Source organism: Cylas formicarius, unplaced genomic scaffold, assembly GCF_029955315.1.
Source record: "Cylas formicarius isolate icCylForm1 unplaced genomic scaffold, icCylForm1.1 PGA_scaffold_12__32_contigs__length_19106922, whole genome shotgun sequence".
In the NCBI taxonomy this organism is placed as follows: domain Eukaryota; kingdom Metazoa; phylum Arthropoda; class Insecta; order Coleoptera; family Brentidae; genus Cylas; species Cylas formicarius.
Window position 1 is genome coordinate 11564992 of NW_026844225.1, and position 24700 is coordinate 11589691.

General features: G+C 31.5%; 1 protein-coding gene across 9 annotated transcripts in view; it reads right to left on the reverse strand.

The window, feature by feature from the left end:
* Positions 1–24700, reverse strand: part of LOC132695886 (muscle calcium channel subunit alpha-1) — an 82845-nt gene that overhangs the window by 47055 nt on the left and 11090 nt on the right. The window contains exon 1 of one of the 9 annotated variants that reach the window (XM_060660452.1): positions 14271–14401. The exons of the other annotated variants lie outside the window; for them this stretch is intronic. The gene's annotated coding sequence lies outside the window, so the exon portion shown is untranslated. Of the gene's footprint in view, positions 1–14270; positions 14402–24700 lie in introns of those variants that run through there. 9 annotated transcript variants of the gene reach the window in all.

Consider the following 24700-nt stretch of genomic DNA (forward strand, 5'->3'; position numbering starts at 1 on the left):
ACTAACCACGAAACATTTCCAGAATGTAACCAAACCATTTGCCCCATCTTTAGTTACAACCATTATTACAACGATGATGTAATCTCTTAGAGTGTACACTAATTTCTCCTTAATTGCGATACGGCCACTCCGCCATACACAATAGGATTCGCCATGTCAGAATACATAAGTCAGTTAATGAAACAGCAATTGTGGTATTTGAACACAATGCGGCATAATGTGAGATATTTAGTCACAAATTGCGAGCGACAGAAATTGTCTAAATAAAAATATTGCTTAAACATAAAATGTTATATTTAATATTAACTACGCCGCTGAAATAATGTGTTATGTGGTTACTACAGTGAACTCGATCTAAACGGGAATGGCAATGGGGTGATAGAAGAGTGAGCCAAATTTTACAATAGAAAAAGACAGTTATTGATTTGGATCCTTGACGTTCTCTTCTCACTTTATTGAACGGTACATTCTAATCTAAATTTTTTACACATTTTTACTGTTTGGTGAATTAGTAATGTATACGTTTTAGTTGAGTGGCGTTTGTTGTTAAATTCTCAATAAAGATCATTATGTTTATTATTATTATTAGGTGATCAAACAATGTTTTATTTAAAACTAATTTAATTTAATTAATTTCTTCAAAATACACACGTTTTACCTAAACAATAGGCAAAAAATTCCAAACCAATTAAATATTGGATTTGAAATGAAAAATATGTGTCTTTATCCAAACTCTGGTAAATATCACTTAAGGATTTCGGAAATATTACCCCCAATTTCTTTGGTCAAAACTTTTTTTTTAAAGTTAGTGTATTTAGTGTATTTACAGGAAAGCTCCATAAATCTTCGATTAAAACATTACCAACTGAAAAACTTAATGCAAGAGGATCTAACTATTTATGTGCATTAGGATGCTTCAAAAAAAAATTAGTAGTGTAGGTGGCAGCACTAGTTATATTAGATCATATGGTACAGTTGTCAAATTATCAGTGTCATATATTAAGAAATTATTGTGTATTGTCATTTTTTAAAGCTCTCAGTAATATCGATAATTATCATAATAATGATAAACGCCGAATTCAAAAGCTTCAAAACTCATGTCTCAGGTTGATTTTTGGGATCCGAAAGTTCGACAGAATTAGTCACACACTTCAAAGAGTTAATTGGCTAAATATGAAAAATAGAATATTTCTTCATTCTGCCGTTCTATATTCAAAAATACTAAGTAGAAAGTCTCCTCCATACCTTTTCAATAAAATAAGCTGTCGCTGTGACGTACATAATCTTAATATACGATTTAAGGGAACGTTTACTCCGCCAATGCCAATATAATATTGTTTCATATTTAAATAATTTGCCAAATAAAATCAAAAATTTAAGCAAAACGCTTCAAAACTAACCTTTTCCAGAGACTACTGGATGAGCAAATGAAGGAAATTTTTAGGTATTGCTTTAATTATTTTTACTTTGTATTTGATTTTCGCGGGAACACCAATCATTTTTTTTGTTTAAGTTACAACTTATAAAATGGAAATTCACGTACTTTTTTTTCTCTCTTTTATCGGGTTAGATAGAACAGTATTCTAATCTTTAGTAGACTGAATCTCGCCTTTTTGCCAAAATGTTATCTTGTTATTGTTATATTGTATATAATTGAAATAAAGACCTTTATTATTATTATTGTCAGTAAAATGGCTGAAAAGAAAATTTATTTGGTTGGTTTTTCATATAAGAGTATAAGATAAGTTTTACCATTATTTTTGTACAAGCATACAGATTCTAACCTGACAATTCATTAGAGTCTCTGTCGAAACTTCTAAGTTTGCAAAAGTTAAAAAAAATACTATGTCGATTTGACGTTTTCCATTCTTCATTTAAATATTTAGACTGAGCTTTTGTTAAAGAATGTGCTGAGTTATGATTAGATACATCAAACAAATTGTCAAGGCGGTTTTTAAATGTATGCTCCGTAATTTTTTGTTTCTGAGTTTTCCTTTTTTTATTTTTTATCAAAAGTGCCCACTCTCGATAAACTTTCATGAATTTAGTAATAGCGTTATATGGTTGACAGACGGGAATAACAGTAAGTTTCCAAACTTTCATAACATCACGAATCACTTCATCAAAACACTGTCGAATTGTGAGGTTAGAATCTGTGTGCTTGTAGAAAAATAATTGTAAAACTTTTCTTATACTCGGAAAAAACAACCAAACATATTTTCTTTTCAGCCATTTAACTGATAATAATTGAAATTGTTGAGAGCTTTAAAGAATGCCAGTACACAATAATTTCTCAATACATGTGTTGCAGACACTGATAATTTGACAACTGTACCGCGTGATCTAATATAATTAGTGCTGCCCCCTGCACTGCGTACCGACAACCATTTTAAAATTTGAAATCCATAGAAATAAAACACTGACTAACTATTAATTAGGATAAAAATTTTGAGAAATTATGTAGATAAAAAATTATTAGGGGCTATTTCTGAAAACTTCAAAATTTAGTAATTTTTAAATGGCTGTAATATCATAATGTAATGATAATCATACTTTGTTATACTGTTTTGGAAAGGTTAAAGACTCACTTTAACAATATAAATTGTTTTTTTGTAAAACATCGCGAACATTATATATAAATTTAATTTTAGTGAAAAAATAATTTTTCCCATGTTAATTAAATCTGAAACTAAAATAAAAATTGCAACCCCTTAGAGTTGAGCTACAGGTCTCATCTGTGGTGAGGATTTTTTTTATATCAAAAAGAAACATTTGAGAGGATAAAAGCTAAAAAAAAACAAAAAATTTTTTTTGAAGCACCCTAATATACATTTTGGTATTTTGTTGTCCAGTTTCTCCGTCTCCCTATAACTTGATATAAAACCATTTCGTCAACCCTTAAATGGATAGATAACGCAATTTTAACAAGGGTTCGTGAAACTGGAAACCTGCGTTTCTAAAATATTAATTAACAACGTTGTCTCGAATGCCTTCAGTGTTCTATGCAAACTCGATGCTTTTATAATCGAGAAAGGCACAAATGAATATGTATTATCGGAATGGCAAAGGCAATACTAGATGTTCATTTAAGTGACAGATGCCGCTAAAAAACACGGCCATGTTCGAATTTATACACACATCAAGAATGACATAAAATCAAATATGCAAAATAATTAACTTATAACAAGTAATACATTTTTCTACTTCGTCAAACGTAATGTTTCCTTGGATTGGATTAATTAAAAAATAAGTCTTTTGAACGCGTACCTTTATTTTTTTTTTACCAGTTCACCAGGTTTTTTTGGAAAATTAATCAGAAGTAAGTTCTCTATAATATGCTTTGAGATAGAATAGATATCAGAAAATTATTATTGTAATGGAAATTACTGTTCACATAAAAATCACTAAGATATTAATAATTTTCTTTTTTTTTTCGAAATACTACCTCGACGTTATATATATATATATATATATATATATATATATATATATATATATATATATATATATATATATTCTCACGTATTGATTCACGGATGGAAAAATGTGATGACACTATATTCCGGGATATCATCCGTTCGCTCGTTGAACTCCGACTGGAATCCTGCATCCGACTGGAATCCTGCAAATCTTGCATCCGACTGGAATCCTGCAGACGTTTCGCCAAAATCTCACTTGGCATCTTCAATGCTCGCGCTCCGAAAACACTTCGAACACTATATATATATATATATATATATATATATATATATATATATATATATATATATATATATATATATATATATATATATATATATATATATATATATATATATATATATATATATATATATATATATATTGTTTCATCCAATATGATGATAAAATAAAGAGAATTTTACATTATATCTGCTTGCAGCGCCCACTCTCATTTTTATTCACTGGAACTCTGATCGATTAAAAATTGAAAACAGGAAGATGTTGAGCACATTGTTCACTTATCCGCTTTGCAGATATGTGAACGATTCAGCGTTTTAAATCGGTGAGGTTTATTTCCTACGAAGATTTAAAATTAAAAAACACTTTAAATTCGACGGATATTGCTAACATTTTGGTTCATTTGAAATTTATAATAAAAAAGGATGTTCAGGAACTTCAAAGGAACTATGTGCGACTGCAGTTTTTCAAAAAATGGTATATTATGCGTCGTAATTGAATAATTCCACGTCTTTTCAAACAACCATGAAAATAGATTAAAAAATAGAAAAGATACAGCGATTTAAGCCCCGTGTATCCTTGTGCCATGAAGATTTTTGAGTGGATTGTGTGGATTCCATTTATGTAAACTCATAAAATTTAATTATAAGTTTTCGTTCAGTTGGCTACGAAATACGCGCAAAACATTATAATTTCATTTATTTCCGTACGAGCAAAACATACTTCCAACCCAAAAACCCAACAAAAATACTATAAACCTTGTTACTAAATGTTTTTAAATATTTCTATTCGTTCTTGTCCCACTAGATTCCACTATCCCTCTAGATTCTGCATGATCTTTTATATGCTTTTCTGAGACAAAACTATAGTTGATTATTGTTGTTGTTGTTGACTTTTTTTGTGTACAATCCCTTAAATGATCCTTAACCAGAACTAACCAAAATTAAGTTAATATAAATTTAAATAATAAAAACTATTAAAAAACTTAACTAAATAAAAATCCAGTGCTGATATATGATCTAAAAAATTTAAAATGTCAAGGAGTTTTTTAAACAGTAAATTCATTGGTGTAACAATGCGAAAAACCAAACTAAACCGTAATTCACATTTCAAAACAAACTGGATATCCAACGTAAATTTAAAAACAAAACCCAAGATATACAAGAAATGGGGAAAAATAAAATTTTACCGGTCTGGGAAAAGAACAGAATAGAAAATCCGATAAAAATAACTTTACGGGATATAAAGAACCGCGAAAAAGGTAAAAGGTCATCCGGAAATAGTTAATATGTCTTTCGCCACTCTATAGAAACATATTTTGTTAGGGCGCCTAAACCGATGTCAAATAAAAAGTGTTATCGCATATTTGATACAAGCTTTCCGATATTTCGATTCTTGTTTAATAAACCACAATTATTATGTTCATATTATGCGATTGCTGGATAAACTAGTGATAAAAATTATTGCTATCAGTTATTTCCCGTAAAAAATAATTTGTGTTTCGCAAATTGCAAAATAACATGGCCGCGGAATATGCGGAAAAGTTCAAAAAGGGTTGATGAAATAACGTTTTGGGGCGTTATTTATGTATAAAACTTTTTACGCCTGGAGCGCATTTTTTTACAGCATTTCTGGAATTGTTAACTAACTCTCTCCACATCAAAAGTTTTTAAATTAAAATGAATGCACAGACACGTGCAACTTTTTTCTAGCAATTTCAGGAGTCCCAAAGCTGCAGTTTGATTTATACAATGGGAGAAACCACATTACAAAGTTACCGTCAATCAAAACTTTTCATGTCATCGATTTAACCTGGTGACCACACAAAAGAAGTGCTCAAATGAAGTAAATTAGCACATTTCAGACGATAAATGAAAATGAACCAATATCGATGAAACAAGAAAAACACTGGGGTTTCTTAATAGTAATACTGTTTCTATCCATTATACTTGTCATATTTAATTTTAAAGTTCGAAAGAAGTTCTTAAGATCGTTCTTTAAAGTTTTGAAAATAAATTGGTAAACGGTTTAACGCTAACCGTTTCAATGATAAAAATCACGTAGGTGTTAAAAAACAGCGCTAACGCAAAAAGAATTCTATAAAACTGAAAAAAAGTCAATGCAAATCTTAAAAGCTTTTTCAGATAAGATAGCATAAGATAGCATGACAAAAGAGTTTTAAAGATTTAAATCTTTCGTGTTTCCAGGTTTAGTTTGAATTTTCTTTGCGAAAAGTACATTTTATGGCACAGGAAGTATGCAAGACAACATTAAAAATACAGAGACATCAAATTGTAAATACCGGCTATCAGCAAAGCGGAATTTTTTTCTAAAAAAATCCAGACTATAACGGACTAACCTGGAATGTCGACGCAGCGTGATAATATCAGTTGAATAAATAATCAATATAAAGAAAGAAATATGTTGTAGTCGACTTTCTTGGAGAGTCTACACTATTCAAAAACTATTAACTGCAAAGTTTGATGAATAATAAATATTTTATTTACCATTCTCGGGCACCTAGCTTCGAGCGATGTATTAAAAGAGCGCTTAATTTTAAAGGAACAAAGTTTCTCTACCAAGACGACCTCTAAGTGCGCACCACTATCACACGATATTTTACGAAAAATATCGCTAAATAAACCTCAAACAAATTATCGAAGTTTTTAAGTTGTTCTTGCTAAAAAGAACGAACTAGGTTAGAGAGGTGCAAGAAAAACCCTTAATTCTGTAGTATTCTTAGTTGTTATATATATGATGCCCTTTTTCTGGCGGTCAATCCTAAAAATCAGGGGAAAAAGAAGACATGACTTCTGAATAAATTTGATCCTGTTGCATGACGTAAGCCTAACAGGATCACCCACATGACTTTCAAATATGAGCTCAATATCTGCAGTTCAAGTAAAAACTAAAAATATATTTATTTAAGTTTCAACACACTGTAAGAAGCGTATGTGGACCTATGATTATATATTATATATTATTACTGAAATAAGCCGAGGATTTTCCCCCTTCCAGTTGCACAAACTATATAATAGATATTCTAAAAATGTAAGTCCTGGGTATTGGAAAGATATTTAAAATCAAAAGAATATATAGAACCTTTTGTCAAAATTATTCAGATCGATACAAATGACGCTGACGGCTCTGAAATCAACTAATCCCAAAATAATAATATTAATGGTTCAACAGAAGTGACACAGGAATTAAAAATAAGGAGAAAAGAAAGAACCGAGTAGTTCTAAAAAAAGAAGAGAACAGAATGATGTTTTGTTACGTTTTTTTATATCCTGTCATAAATTTACGGTTCATTTGTTTTTTAAAGGAATTAATGGATATAGTAAAATTATTTATCTTATATTTATTAATTGTAAAAGCTGTTAGGTAGGAAAAACTGTTTTTTGTGCTTAAATACTCTGCAATTATAAACTTTTTGTTTAATTTTATCATCAACAGAATCCACAAATTAAAATGTGATAAAATCAAAGTTTCACAGAAAACAGATTTAGGTTTTGGGGGCAATAAATGACGATAGCATAATAAGTTTAATATTGAAAATTCCGTCTTTAGACATAAAGTATTTACTTTAAACTTTATGATATTGTCGGGAAGACCTCATTGAATTTTATCTTCCATATAAATTTCAACCTTCTTGGAGCAACGTAGATATTTTAAAAAATCAAAAATGTAAATTATTGGGATGACGTCACTTACTATTACGAAGTACGGTGTGCGGCATTGTTTCAAATTAATATTATTCTCTTGAAAACTATTTGCTGTATTGGAAAATTTCATCTACCAGGAAATGTGGGAGATCCAGAACTTTAATCTCTAATTCTGTAATTTTCTCGATTGTATACAGGGTGTATCGGTTATTGTCAAAAACTAAAAGACTCTGAAAATTGCCGTTTTCATGGGTAAAATATTGGAAGCAAATGAGAAACTGCAAAGTTCTTTAAACTTTCAATTTTCATCAATGATAAGATCTACATTTTTACAAGAGATCGTACTATTCCAACTCAAAGTTTTATGTGTTCATTTAGCTCATCTAGAACATTATTACGGAATAACAGGATATCAGACTTGGATGGATTGATTTGACGAATATGGTCGTACTCACAAATGTTAGGAAGGTTATTTAAGTACGAATTTAACAGGTTATTAACAGTATCAACCACCTGAGAAGAGGAGTAAGGGGTATCGGGTATCGTCAGCGAATGTTTACAACACTGAAGACCATTCGCAAAATTAAAACTGTACATCCTGAATACGGGACCAAGTTCAAAAAGGGTTGATGAAATAACGTTTTGGGGCGTTATTTATGTATAAAACTTTTTACGCCTGGAGCGCATTTTTTTACAGCATTTCTGGAATTGTTAACTAACTCTCTCCACATCAAAAGTTTTTAAATTAAAATGAATGCACAGACACGTGCAACTTTTTTCTAGCAATTTCAGGAGTCCCAAAGCTGCAGTTTGATTTATACAATGGGAGAAACCACATTACAAAGTTACCGTCAATCAAAACTTTTCATGTCATCGATTTAACCTGGTGACCTCACAAAAGAAGTGCTCAAATGAAGTAAATTAGCACATTTCAGACGATAAATGAAAATGAACCAATATCGATGAAACAAGAAAAACACTGGGGTTTCTTAATAGTAATACTGTTTCTATCCATTATACTTGTCATATTTAATTTTAAAGTTCGAAAGAAGTTCTTAAGATCGTTCTTTAAAGTTTTGAAAATAAATTGGTAAACGGTTTAACGCTAACCGTTTCAATGATAAAAATCACGTAGGTGTTAAAAAACAGCGCTAACGCAAAAAGAATTCTATAAAACTGAAAAAAAGTCAATGCAAATCTTAAAAGCTTTTTCAGATAAGATAGCATAAGATAGCATGACAAAAGAGTTTTAAAGATTTAAATCTTTCGTGTTTCCAGGTTTAGTTTGAATTTTCTTTGCGAAAAGTACATTTTATGGCACAGGAAGTATGCAAGACAACATTAAAAATACAGAGACATCAAATTGTAAATACCGGCTATCAGCAAAGCGGAATTTTTTTCTAAAAAAATCCAGACTATAACGGACTAACCTGGAATGTCGACGCAGCGTGATAATATCAGTTGAATAAATAATCAATATAAAGAAAGAAATATGTTGTAGTCGACTTTCTTGGAGAGTCTACACTATTCAAAAACTATTAACTGCAAAGTTTGATGAATAATAAATATTTTATTTACCATTCTCGGGCACCTAGCTTCGAGCGATGTATTAAAAGAGCGCTTAATTTTAAAGGAACAAAGTTTCTCTACCAAGACGACCTCTAAGTGCGCACCACTATCACACGATATTTTACGAAAAATATCGCTAAATAAACCTCAAACAAATTATCGAAGTTTTTAAGTTGTTCTTGCTAAAAAGAACGAACTAGGTTAGAGAGGTGCAAGAAAAACCCTTAATTCTGTAGTATTCTTAGTTGTTATATATATGATGCCCTTTTTCTGGCGGTCAATCCTAAAAATCAGGGGAAAAAGAAGACATGACTTCTGAATAAATTTGATCCTGTTGCATGACGTAAGCCTAACAGGATCACCCACATGACTTTCAAATATGAGCTCAATATCTGCAGTTCAAGTAAAAACTAAAAATATATTTATTTAAGTTTCAACACACTGTAAGAAGCGTATGTGGACCTATGATTATATATTATATATTATTACTGAAATAAGCCGAGGATTTTCCCCCTTCCAGTTGCACAAACTATATAATAGATATTCTAAAAATGTAAGTCCTGGGTATTGGAAAGATATTTAAAATCAAAAGAATATATAGAACCTTTTGTCAAAATTATTCAGATCGATACAAATGACGCTGACGGCTCTGAAATCAACTAATCCCAAAATAATAATATTAATGGTTCAACAGAAGTGACACAGGAATTAAAAATAAGGAGAAAAGAAAGAACCGAGTAGTTCTAAAAAAAGAAGAGAACAGAATGATGTTTTGTTACGTTTTTTTATATCCTGTCATAAATTTACGGTTCATTTGTTTTTTAAAGGAATTAATGGATATAGTAAAATTATTTATCTTATATTTATTAATTGTAAAAGCTGTTAGGTAGGAAAAACTGTTTTTTGTGCTTAAATACTCTGCAATTATAAACTTTTTGTTTAATTTTATCATCAACAGAATCCACAAATTAAAATGTGATAAAATCAAAGTTTCACAGAAAACAGATTTAGGTTTTGGGGGCAATAAATGACGATAGCATAATAAGTTTAATATTGAAAATTCCGTCTTTAGACATAAAGTATTTACTTTAAACTTTATGATATTGTCGGGAAGACCTCATTGAATTTTATCTTCCATATAAATTTCAACCTTCTTGGAGCAACGTAGATATTTTAAAAAATCAAAAATGTAAATTATTGGGATGACGTCACTTACTATTACGAAGTACGGTGTGCGGCATTGTTTCAAATTAATATTATTCTCTTGAAAACTATTTGCTGTATTGGAAAATTTCATCTACCAGGAAATGTGGGAGATCCAGAACTTTAATCTCTAATTCTGTAATTTTCTCGATTGTATACAGGGTGTATCGGTTATTGTCAAAAACTAAAAGACTCTGAAAATTGCCGTTTTCATGGGTAAAATATTGGAAGCAAATGAGAAACTGCAAAGTTCTTTAAACTTTCAATTTTCATCAATGATAAGATCTACATTTTTACAAGAGATCGTACTATTCCAACTCAAAGTTTTATGTGTTCATTTAGCTCATCTAGAACATTATTACGGAATAACAGGATATCAGACTTGGATGGATTGATTTGACGAATATGGTCGTACTCACAAATGTTAGGAAGGTTATTTAAGTACGAATTTAACAGGTTATTAACAGTATCAACCACCTGAGAAGAGGAGTAAGGGGTATCGGGTATCGTCAGCGAATGTTTACAACACTGAAGACCATTCGCAAAATTAAAACTGTACATCCTGAATACGGGACCAAGAATACTACCCTGAGGGACTCCCACTTTAACCTAAGCTATGTCTGACGAAAATAATGGTAAACCACCCTCACAGCGGTCAAAAATGACGATAATAGTGAAAAGTCAATTTATTTTAGAACTTTTATTTAAGTCGCGTGATGCATCATATTAACTAATCAACTATAACGGTGCTTTAAGAATATCAATCAACTTAAACCTGATCTAAACCCGGATTGCTTGACATTGACATTGAAATACGCACAAGAAAAACTTTTCATACAATTAAATAAACAAATATAATAAATTCGCATAAAAGGAGCAGAATTTGCGATGAGAATCCCTACCCTGCTCTTTTCGCTGATCGATTAAAGGTGGTTGAGTTTCTTAACGCTTTGCGATGTAAAGATGCCGTTCCACCAAATGACTATTACTGATTGATGAGTTTTAGTAGATTAGCGCCATTGTGCGGTTCGCATTCCTTGTTTGAGTTATTTGACGGTTACAATTTTGGTAACTTGCTTTTCCAAAACAATACAATTTTTGCGCTTGAGGTATCCGGTCCTACATTGATTATTTCATTCTGTAATTTTTCTAAATTATTTAAAAGATTTCCAAGAGAAACAACTTTTCTAAGTCACGGAAGACTTTGAAATATGAGTTATTTATTTATTACCGCCCGTTATATAAAAAGTTTAACGCCCGGAACGAGCTATTAGCGTGTTGTCAAGAAAAGATAAGATATGAGGGTCAACCAAGAAGTCCTTGAAGGATGTGGTCACTTGTTATCACTGATAATGTCAACAGGTTAAATCTATTAGGTCAATCCACACTAAATATAAATTTTAAACTTATTTTTACACTCTTTAAATTGACACGAAAATTAAGCGTTATTTTGTAAAAATGTAAAATACAATGTGAAATTTCACAAAAATATTACCAATCATATTAAAGAATGTTGTCACGTAATCACTTCCCACACCACACACCAATTCAAGTCATTTTTATATTGTCGTTTAACGTGAAGATATTTGCCTATTATGTGTACTGATTTTTTATTTTGGCGACAAAGTAGGGTAGTTATATAAATATGTTTCTGTAAAGTTCTGTTATAACATATAATTTTTAATGTATAATTTCCATCTTCCCAGTTATAGCAGAAATTCACCAATAACATAAACATATTAATAGTCAATAGGTTGACGGATGTGATAAGACTCTACCTTGTTGTAGCATTGTCATGAGTCAACTAGGAAACGCTAAAGCAACAGCATCAGATAAAAATGAAGTTCAAATTTAATTGTTTTACCGTAACTACATATAAATTACTTGTGATGTGTTTCGTTTTCAGCACATGAAATGCCACAGCTATATCGAATCAGAAATTGATTGTTACAAAATATTAATGCTGCAATAATATCTAGTAAAAAAGAGATATTTATTAGATGAAGATTCATTGATCTAGCGTGCAATCTGGAGAAAAAAAATCAGCGAATAGAAACTGCATAAAGTGTGGAGAATTGTGAGTTCAGAGTTTATAATTATAGACTTGAACTTACATATTTTTCTGTAGAACAACTTATTGTATTAGTGCTACTGGCAGAAACAAAAATCCCTGATTTTATTAATATAAGCACTTGTATTTATTACGAATGGGTTCATACGACTGAGGATTTATAAAAATTCACAAAAAAGACCATCTATTTGTTGAAACGGCACATTGAGAAGAGGTACAATAGTAACAAAGCAGTAACCGCAGGATTTGTCGGTGTTCATTCAATTGTTCTCCTACAATGTTGTAAGCAAACATGATAAACAGTTTCTACTACGCTATTGATTTCTACAAAAAGCGATTATGTGAATATGCTGCGCTTTGTCGCTTCTGCACTGTCAAATATCAATCAAAATTGATATTAACAATAATAAAATTCGTTGAAGAAGTCAATAGACAATGTTTTTGCCACAAAATTCCTTTGGTACAAAAAACTAAGCACCTGATTGATTAAAACTTAAAATATCCATGTAGCTTACATAGGGCAGAAATTGAAGTGATCATAAGTTTTATGTATTGAAGCAGATGCTTATCGTAAATATGTTGATTTCTTTATATCAGGCCTTGGTTGAGATTTTAAGATCTGGAATTGTGATATGTGATAAACCGGTAACAAATTTTACAAAAGAAGATACTGAAAATCATTCGTGATAGCAGTGTGTCGTACTCTTCTTATTTGCTTTATGATAAAACTATTGTTATTATAAGAATATGTAGAAATGTATGTATAAACGTACAAAAAATAAAACTGTCCTAGCCAATGGTTTTCGAACCCGAATGAATGTGAATAAATATTTATTACATGGTAATTCTAGTATTATAAACCCAAAACATTTTTCAAAACTTGCGAATTTGTTAAAGTTTAAGTGAAGTGTTTAAATGTGTTTGAACTCTGCTATGGATCATGTGCAAACTTTGTTCGAGTGTTATTTATTTAGAATGTAATTTATTCTGATTGGAAGTTTCTAGAGCTGGGTTTTGAAACAAATTGAAATTGAAATAAAATAAAACAAAAGAGATTTTAAGAAAATAGCGACCCATAGCAAACAAAATTTCGATGTTGTCAAAACAATTGTAGCGAACTGAAAGTTACAATGTATATGAAAGCGAACGGTTTAATAACCAAAGCAAAATTACTGCCGTGTCAAAAACCAAAACAAGTCGTTTTTGCGGCGGTTTGAAACAATAAAATCTAACTCGAAATGCTGTGGAGAGAGTTCATAAAAATATATTATAGTACCGCGGAAATTTCTACTCAAAATTGTCAATAAAAGTGGGTTCGCGTTGTGGTATGATTAATTTTACCAACAGTTATTTTCAAGTTAAAATGCGTGAGCGCACGGGTGAATCTATTTTTATACTTTCTTTATTTTTCGATGAGTAAAATCGCTATGGACAGGTTTTTCCGAATCTTCAAACGGGTTCCAATTATCTAATTTTCATGCTCCGTGTATGCACACGGAATAACCTGAATCGACTAAAGAATTCCATTCATATTTTCTCGCGTTTGCTCAGCTTTTCCATAACTTGAAGAGTTAAAGATAGCGGAGTTATTTATTGAAATTTCGACGAAGAAACTACAAGTCAGGAAGTGCGTTAAAAACGCATAACACAATTTTGGCAAAGCATGTAGTATCAAAAAAGTGTCGCCCGTATTAATATATTTACAGCGGAATTAATTTAAAGTTAAATTATTCACGAGGTTAAAAATAAACTGTGACATTAACACTAAGAAAAGAATGATGCGTTTTCTACGTTATCTCTCGAACACATTTTACTCCATACGCCGCCGGTACTGATCTATTAATAGTCCTCAAAACCTGGATCCACTTTCAAAAGATCTCGTTAACATTACATTCGAGTCATACCGATTTTTTTTTTTTTTTTGGTGTTTACGACCTAGAACATCGCGGAGTTTGAAGCGAAATATCATCTGGTAAAGATTAAGATTACTTCTATAAATAAATCGAAGAAAAACCCAAGAAACAGAAAACAGAAACATGGAAATAGAAAAACAGCGAAAATACCTTTTCAGGGCTGCCGGGATCTAAAAGAATTCGTCCCCATTAAAGAAGTCCAGATTTCATTTGAATTGTGAAAACAGTACGAAAGTCAGGAGCGCACTTGTTCTGAAAGGTATGAATTACATCCCGTCCCGGTTTCGGAAAAACTACAGGCGTCGCGACGGCGATGCCACTAGGTGCTCTCAATACGTTGCGCAATTTGTGCGCATGCGTGGCCCAATAGGGAAATGATGAACACGAACACGCCAGGATGCTGGTTTCGCCCGGTTTTCCTCTTTAATTATAAAAATCCTGTCGTTAAAACGATGAACCTTCGATAGGGGCAATTTTTTTTTGGCCCACGTAGAACACGCCGAATTTAATTAGTGCTATTCGTTCCGCAAAATTAAGAACGAAGAGGTTAATTTTGACACCGCATACCCTAAAAACCAATCTTCTTACTACCGAAATCCAAATGGCAACAAATATAGCAAGCTAGCAATCATAAAAGTTCATATAAAGCAAAATGTCTTGTTTACAATATTTGGTTTTCGTGGAAAGAAAACTTATATATTGTCAATTTTCTTCTAAAAAGAAACAACATTTTGCGCTAAAATCGAGGATGCCCTAGCTTTCTTATCCCAAACAAATTACGACAGTTATTTAAATATTATTAAAAATTTTGGGAGTTCGTGGAGTAGGGGTCTGAATGCAGCAGGGCTGCTCTAAGTTCAACGAGGAAGTCAAGTTTGGATCACTTTTGTTCCTGGTCTACATTGTTTTGTTTGACTTTGTAGAAACTCCATACCGCATATCCCATTGTAATGATACAGAAGTGAGAAATATAAAATTGTGGATAAATCTTAATTAGCTTCGTATAAATTGGGATTAAACAAAATGTCTTCCATTGTAAGAACTAAATTCACTTTCGATAATTAAAAATTGCACGACAGGGAATCCACCAGTGAAAATAACTCCCACTGTAAAGTTAACATTACATGTTATGATGCTAACCACTAAGAATAAGGAGAGATAGCTCACTGAAGCTTACGAAGCACGCGAGGTAATTGCAAAGAAACTTAAGAAATGCTTATTCGTCTAGTAAAAACTCAAATCCATATTGCAAAATGGCATTCTGATCTAGGAAAGTACTTATGAGAATACAATTGACGCTCTTAGGTCGTTACATAAAAGAGCAATACACTTTTCAATATGGAAACCTCTTAGGTATGAAGCACCCGTTCTTTCTTAAACTAACTTATATTCCTACAAAATTGTGCTCGATTAGAAAACGGATGCAGGCGATGGCAGAAATTCCGAAAAAGAAAAAGAATGCATAACTATGTTGTCCCAAAAATATATAATTTACTTCCCATAGACCTAAAAAATCATAATTTGACTTACGATCAGTATAAACGAAACAGCAAAAGATGTCTGGGATCTGTAGACTCCTGATGTTTAGATGTATAATATTTGAGATTCTTCTTTATATCATAACATTTATACCTTAGAAACTTACTTTATCGATTTTGGGTAACATTGTTTTAAAAATTGTTCTTTTTTTAGATTTTTAGGTGTATACTTGGATAGTCTTGGATAGCTTTAGTTTTGTTAATACTTCACTTTTGTCTTGAACTTCTTACTGTAGCTCTATAGTTGATTTCATTTTGATGCCATAAAATTTTAAGGCCGCTTTAGTAATCATCTTTGATTATTCTTTTGAATTTATTAAATTATGTGTTATTTATTTGGGATAAGTTAATTTTTAGTGTTATAGTCAACAAAAATTGTACTTAAAGAAACTGTGTAAATCGTTATAAGATATTTTCAAAATAACCCTATCTAATATAGCTTCAATACGTGTGAATTAGATTCAAAATAAAAAGCACAATTCTAGAATAGGGATTAATCTCATTTAGAACACCACTGCACTTTCTCATCATGTGCCACATTGGCTGTTAGGAATTGCTTAAGGCAATTACAGAATCTGCCATCTATTTCAATTGTCTTCACGAATCTCATCTGGCGATTTCCTCATGTATTTCCTTACCGATTCTTTCATTTTTTTCACTAAGAACTACTAACTAATTTTGAGAACTAAATAATTGTTGTCTTTAGGTTTGATCTTTTCTTTCCTATAAAGTTCTTCATTCCGAAAAATGTTCGACAAATAGACCAAGAGGGTGGACGAATATTAGATATTCGCCAAAGGCCACCACGTCTAACCTCAAATGATAAAAAGGTCCTTTTATTGATCTTCTCGATTCGCCAAGTAAAGAATAATATCTATGAGAAATCTGTAATTGAAATTGTTGATGTAGTCAAACAATAATTAAGTAATTAAAAAAAAAGAACTTTTCGCAGTTCGAAACTGAAATAGATTCTTTAATCAAGATATTATTGTGGTCAGATTGACAGTGCAAAGCGGACCATAAAATTCTTAATTGCCAATTATCGGAAAACGACGTAAAAGGGCCCTTAGAAGTAATAATCTGCTGATCTTTTCAGTCCGGTAGCTCGGTATGACAAAGAAAAATAACTCGTTTTCACCATTATGTTCAAAAAGATGTTAACACGTGCCTCGTGGTATTGCTAAAGAGTATAGCAGAAAAACTCACAACATGTCTGCTTTTCAAAATGGGAGTCAAAAATTTTGCCTATATTGTTAAAAAATTGGCAGTGTTATATAATGAATAGTTCCTTCCGCCCAAGTAGATTAAAATTATCAAGCCCAGTGGCGTCCCGGAACAGCATACTTATTAACATAATTTCAAAGAAAAATGGACACCGCTGACTTCTTTTATGTCTCTTGACTTTTTTTGACATTATAATGTTAACGCCCGCGGCTAGAGGATAGAGAGGATTTGTAAAAAAATGTATTGCTCTCGTCAAAGGGAAGAAGAGGTGTACAGCAAATACGTTTTAATTGAAAACCTTTAGCAAGTATAGCTACGAAATTAATAGCTCGCAGCGCAAAAAAGGGATGCCAACGAAAGGCTTTTTAACTTTTTAATTAAACTTCATCACTTTTAAAATTTGTCTCGTTCCGAAGTTATTACGTTGTAATGTAGTGGCAAGGTTATTCTAACAAAGGTACAAGGTTTTAAATAAAAAAAAACATCCAGAAGAAAAACTATTTAATATCCCTTACAGTTCCATACATATTTTAATAAATGACATATACGATAATGGAGCGTACCACTAGAAACGCAACTGAATGCAGTACCGGACTTAAACTTTCAATAGAAACTTGAAACCAAATTGACGAGACAAAATAACACACAAAGTGCTTTAAAAATGGAAGTTTAGAAGCCTGTGAAATAAATTGATTTTCCTTATTTGAATAAATAACGAAATTAAAAAGCCAAACATTCGATACTTTAAATAAAGAAGACCCGTTATCAATAATTATAATCAGATCTTTAAGAGCGCACAGGAATAAAAAGAATTAAGGTTGTTGCGGCAGTTCGCGGTAAATTTTCCACTTAGTAGATATACCGAGAAATTCAACGAAACTTTTCGAAAAAGAAAACGCAAGAAAAGTAATTAACCTTCATGCACCAGACGTCGACAGTGCCGCAGAGACAACTCAGTAACTCCTAATAAGATGTATAATTCTGCAAAAAGCCATTCCAAGTTCTGTTTCCCACTCTCATTAAGTTTATGTTTGTTGACCTCATTCTAATTTAGAGAATTAAATTGCTTCGGAAAAACAACTGATTTAGGGTAACATTTATGATGCATTTTATATGGGAATATTAAAAATTGCAAGCATCTTTGCTGAATGGACACGAATATTCGCTGACGTTTTCAGGCTCTTTGTTAATCCTATAAAAGTTTTAAATTTTTTTAACGTAATTATTAAAAAAACACTCCCACACAAGCATTTAGTTTTAACTCCAACTCCAAAGATAAAGATAAAGATAGCTTTATTTATTTTATTATTTATTTCATATTTATCCATTTATTTATTTCTATAACACTTGAGTTACAAGTGTTGGAAATTGTCAGTATAATACGAATGTAAAAATATAAAATTATCTTAGTCTAATTAATTAATAATAATAAATAATAATGTTAGATAAATAACAAATATATAAACAATAACATACAACGAATACGTATTAAAAGGTATTACAAGAAAGAAAATCCTTAATGTTGTAATAGGCGAGGAGTAGCAATTTGTCTTTAAGAGTCCATTTACTCCAATTACTATTCCCTGTAAGAGACAGTCGATGTGTAGGTATTTTTATGTTAAGATTCGGTCTTAAACTGTACTGAATATCTGAGTTTCTTGAGAGCATATAAAGATTAGAGTTACTTTTTACATAAGTGCACAATTTACTAGGTACATACTAGGAGATGTCAATAAAGAGTGTTGTGCAAATAGGTCTCGACATGAAAAATGAAAAATAAACAGTATATCCGTAAAATGCGTTTCAGCATCCTAAAGACTTGCTCCGCACGTGGGGAACCTCCCCCACCAAGGCGTAGCTGAGACAAAAATAGTACATTTTTATCAAGATTGCTTTCGAAAAATCGTCACTGGGCGGGGCAAGTAACTTTTCATTATAAAATTATTTTATTTTTATTACAAAATTATTATAAAAGGAAAGAACTTCGCGAACGCATTGTTTTTCTTTCGCCCTCCTGCGGACCACTATGGAACTTTCGCAAAATCGATATAATTTAATTGTGCATGCACCCTGTATAAAATGTCCTTCACATCTCGTCGAACTTCAAAATTACAGCAAACATCGGTAAATATAAAAATTTGCACAAATAATAGCGTTGTCGAATGATATTTTTTCAAATATCTCGCGCCCTGTATAATTGACGAAACCTGAAACTCTCTCACAACACGGTTTACGATACTGTTCAAATAAAATTATCCCACCTTTAACGGTTTTTCATTTATCGCCATTAATTTAGCGACAAAAACGGAAATTTTTAGGATATTTTAGAATTTTTGTGTGCGTATGTGATAGACGAAAACCGCAAATACAAAAATTGTAGCTCTTGATGCGGCCTATGACACCGTTTGACCCAATTAGCCATATTTTTTACGATATTTGATTTGCGGCTAATAATTGACTCCGTAAAAAAACAATTTTCTAGGTCATTTAGATTTTTGCCTATAATTTGAAAACCCAGTATATAATCGAAAAAATGCCTGAAATAAATGTTATTGCACTGCTAAAATTACCAAAAAAAATCAAATATATTTAAAAAATACTTGGTAATATTTGATTGCGCCCAGTTTCTACAGTTTAAATGTGGACACGGACTTTTACTTCTCTGCTAAATTTGAAGTTGATATCTGCAAATTTGGGGCAGTTAACACATTCCTCAATCAGCACGGAATATCGGGAACACCCTGTACAATAGGTGAAAACCTTAAATACAAAAGTTTTTGCTGTCTATGCGGGCTATATTCCAATATAAAAGAGTGTGAGATCTGAATCACAGTCTTTCAGTTATAACCAATTTTCGAAAATAGGACCCATTTTTCAGCTTTTTTGAATTTGCGGCGCACCCTGTATATTTTAAAAATTGTCAAGAATAAACGTTTATAGAGCCGTATCTTCTGCTTCTTCTGGTTCAAGAATTTTTTTGGTCTCGTAAACGGTTTTTGAAAAATTATGTTTTTTGTAGATCCTTGCACGCGCGATGTTTTATTTTTTTAGAATACGTTCCGACCCCCCAGCCCCCCACATTTTCAATAGGTTCCGTCATGAGACAAAGCTGCATATATATGCCAAATATGAAGTCGATTGCTTTAAATTTCGGACACTTATCGGGTTTCATAGCAGAACTATTTCTTATTACGGGTTAAAAAGGGGGCAAATTTCAAGTTTGTAGCTCCAACGGTTCGAAAGTTATTCAGGAAAAACCAAAAGACGAGAACGGAGAATGGACAAACAGACAAAAATATTTTTTTTTCGACGGTGATCATTTTTGTACCAACGGCGATCCCGTAGGACTTACCGTTACCGAGATATAAAATTTTTATACGAGCTCAGATACTTTCGAAAATTCGATTTCATCGATTTTCGAAAGTAACAAGGGGAAAGAGTCTTGATGGCGGAGCCTCCATATGACAAAGCAATAAAGAGAAAATTTTTTGAGAATGTGGTCCACCTGTTCGAACCAGGAGAGTCTCGAGTCTACATAAACTCAGAGGAATTTTACAACACTGTTGGATTGTAATTTCATTAAAGCGTACTAATAAATTCTTATTTAAATCCCGTGTCGAAAAGGCGATCATCTTAGTTTTACTTTCATTCAATATCAATTTGTTAAGTTCGGTTGCAGTGCGAAGTTGCTCAGACGATACAGAAAGGATAGAAACTGCATCATCCGCAAAAAGGCAAAAGTAAGTATGGGGTAAAGATGACACATCATTTATAAAAACTATAAACAATAAAGGACCGAGTAAACTTCCCTGAGGTACACCGCAATTCACTGACCTGGAATCAGAGACGTATTCAAATCCGCAACTTAACCAACTGCGTACGCCCCCCAGAAAAGCCCTTCACCAATTTAAGACGTTACCTCTAATATCATATGAATATAGCTTGTCCACTAAAATATCAACATCGACCAAATCAAATGCTTTTTGTAGATCGAACAAAACACATGCTGTCTGCTGCCTTTCTTCTAACTTGCCAAGAATATGCAAATTGGTATTTGTATTGTATTTGTATTTGAAGTCATTCAGGCAGTGCACTGTCTCAATCGAAAACCAATGCCCATTCATATAGTTAAATTTTGGAAAAGTGTTATTTAAAAAACAATTACTGTGCGTCTGATATGCGGGGTGTCTCAAAATTAGTGGGTTAAACTACAACAGCATATTCTACATTCAAAATAAGCCCTAGTTTTTTATATAAACATGTCAAGAAACCAACACCTCAATATATTAGAATAAAGATCGCGACTATCCATTCAAAATAATGGAACTGTGTTTGAGCTTAATGTTAATTAGCATTTTTTTATTGTTAGCCCTTCAATGCGGATTTATAAATAAAACTTACTGGTTAATATCATTTTATTTTCCGCAAAAATAGCCTACTAGTGAGCCAAATTAACAAACAAACAAACCTACCAATCTGGTTTCAAGGCCTACTTTCCGATTTTATAAGAAAAAAGTCTAAAAGTCAACCTGCCAAATATTTATTGCAGTTTTTGTTACCTCAAAAGTTACGTTAAGTTGCGGGTCTGTGGCTCCGTTAGGGGTTGTTTGTCGACATATGTTTACATAGAAAACCAGGGCATATTTATGCCTTTACAAAAACAAAGTAAAGAATATGGACTTCATTTTTCTATTGCATTTAACGGATAATTTCACACAGCATCTGCATATGCGACAACAAAAATTCAGAACAGACTTTAAATTTGTACCAATCTTCGAGCATCGTATTCAATATTTAAATATTTAAAAAATTAATATATTGAAACTGGTGGTTAACCATGAAAACCAAAAAATACTATAGTTTAACGCACCTAAAGAAAAATTTAATTGTTTACTCTACAAGGTGTTTCGATTTGTCAAATAAACATCTGTCCTAAAGTCAATACTCACGGAGAGACAAGGTAGTAAAAGCAATTCTATATTTTCGTTTTTTATTAAATACAATTTTAAAAATATATTCACAAAAATTCGCATTTAGGAGTTTTCGGGGATGAAAGATGGTGGAATCAGTATTGCTATAACTTATAAATACACTTTTTACGAAAATACCATAATTTTTTTTTTGTATAATCTCAAATTTAATTTCTAATAAGTTATTTTCTAATATTTTATAAGTGAAAAAGATATCATTGTTCAATATCTGTATTTTAAGCGGTTTTCAAGATGTAGACCAACTAATAACCTCTTAATTTATTATTATTGTAATATTATTAAAAATAAGAAAGAAAACATGTGTTTCCTATTACTATTGGAAAACCAAAATAAGGATAATTGTATTTAATCAACTAACTAAAAACGTAAAGTAGATGTCGTACGTGACCATTATGCACTTCGATACATTTTATAAATCGTTTAATAAAGGATTATCTAATTTTTAAAAATGAATATCGTTTTATTCTGAAGTCATTGCACCCTGACTGTTTACTGGATCTTTGTGAACCACTGATTTAAAAAAAAAAAAACAAAAATCTATTGGATTAAAATCCGGACTACGTGCCAGCGATCGAAGCGGACTTCTTGTGCTAATCCATTTATGGGGAAAGTTTAAATTAAGATAACTTCTTATAATCCGCGCAAAATATGTTAAAGTTGAAGATAAATCATTTATAAAATCTATGAAGTGGTGTTGTAAAAAATGTAAAAACGTCGCTGCATCAAAATTTCGGGGGGTCATTTAAATGGTCCTAGTACATAATTATTTATTTATTGTGCCTGCCCACACGTTAATCTTGAATTTGTGTTGGAAACGTCTTTTCCATATCAAATGAGGATTTCCTAGTTTCCACAAATGAATATTATGAAAATTAAAAATACCTCCACGGGTAAAAATAACCTGATCGGTAAATAATATTTTGTTGACAAAACTAGGATTTTCATTTGTAGTAGCAGCTCTCAACCGACACATACTTGTTTGTGGATTAGGAATTCTTCTTCCTGATCTGGTGCAATATTTATTGGACGTCCTCCATTGTGCTCTTTTTGACGAAAAAGGAAAGATCCTGACATAGGTTTATTTGACAAATCGAAATATTTGAATACAAAGAATTTCGAAACAGCCTGTATATCCAAATAACAAATTCAATAAACGCGGTAAATATTGAAAATAATAGTAATTAAAATGGTCTGACAAATGGGTCGATATTTCTACCCCATACGGCAATGTAAATGTTTGTTCAGAGTTCGCATGGATCAAATGTAAATCCAAATCGGTAACAAACCCGGGAAAATGTTGTTAATGACGCTTTTTTAATTAATTTGAACGAAGCAAACTCAAAGGACTTTTTAGATTTTAAATTAATTTATTTCGTTGAAATGAATAGAAATAATTAATGTTATGATATCTTACGCATCATCATGTTTAGGAAGACGGAACGGAATGAATGTTCAACGCAAATGGAAATCTTATATTGGTATCCGATTTTCTGTTACGTTATTATTCGACACCGTTATTTTACATGTCTGCGTTATTTTTTATGGAAATTTATGCCATAAACTTTGGGGTAAACATTTTTCTGGAATGTGGTGCACAGTTTTCCATCAATTTTTTTACATAACACCGTTGCTCTATATAAGGAAAGTAATAGCGATTTATTGAACGTCAAATAGATGAAAAGAAGCGTACGACCAAAGGCGTAACCCCCCCATAAAAAAATATCGCTCGTGTTTATGCGAATTTTATTGCCACGCGGTAGACAATTTGTTATGAATAATTTAACGTTTTGTTGGGCCTAAAAAACGAGGCAAATATGGGTAAATAAAATACGGCATTTATTTCAAACCATTACACGATTAAGCTTAAGAGAATATTATTTGTTTGTGGCGTTTATAAAAATTTTATTTTGATACATATCAAAAGTTGTGTATAGAGTTTATATCAAGTATGACGTTATCCCAATGTTAATTAGTAATTTTCCGACATAACGCACTTATTTAGTTTAACTAGTTGCCTACCTACCTGCCTCGGATATAAGACATCGCGTCAAACTTTTCGAAGTAATTACTTACAGCACGGAGGCAAGTTCTAAAGGGACTATCAAATCTTCAGCCACTTAATTATTTATGTATTTATTACCAAAACTTTAAATACGTAGTACAAAGTCACGCATATAATAGGCCCCAAATCTATCTTTTCGCAATTTAAAGAGGATTAAGTTCATAGCACTTCTCAAAAAAACTTAGTATAGAATGAAATTTTGGTGAATAAACCTGAATCAACTGAAAAAAATGCCATTTTGGCTAAACCTATTTTGTAATTATACAAAAATAATCAGAATACCTATTTTCAAAAAAAAATTTTGGGCCACTAATTTTCGAAAATGCTAAGAAAGGTGTCACACAATGGTGTTAACTCAGCTGCTAATAATTTCAAACATACTATAAGAAATATTACTAATAATACTTTGAGATATAATATCTTTTTTTGAAGTTTTTCAAAAATGTTTGCTATTTTCATAAATATCTCGTATATATTTAGTATTGTAGTATTAATTTATACGGGATGTATCAGTGTAGCAAGATCTTAACACTCAATAATAAAGTCTGTTCATAGATATAAGAAAGTGACTAACTGATACGAATTAAGGAAAGACCCGGGCAAGCTGTAGGAATGAAATATGGCCGAACGTTGCTTAGAATTTAATTATTTGGGGTTTTGTTAGGAAATATACTAAACAATATTTATTTATTTATGTATGTATTTATATTTAAATCTAAAATAAAATTACAAATTATTTTTATAACCTACTTAAATTACTTAAAA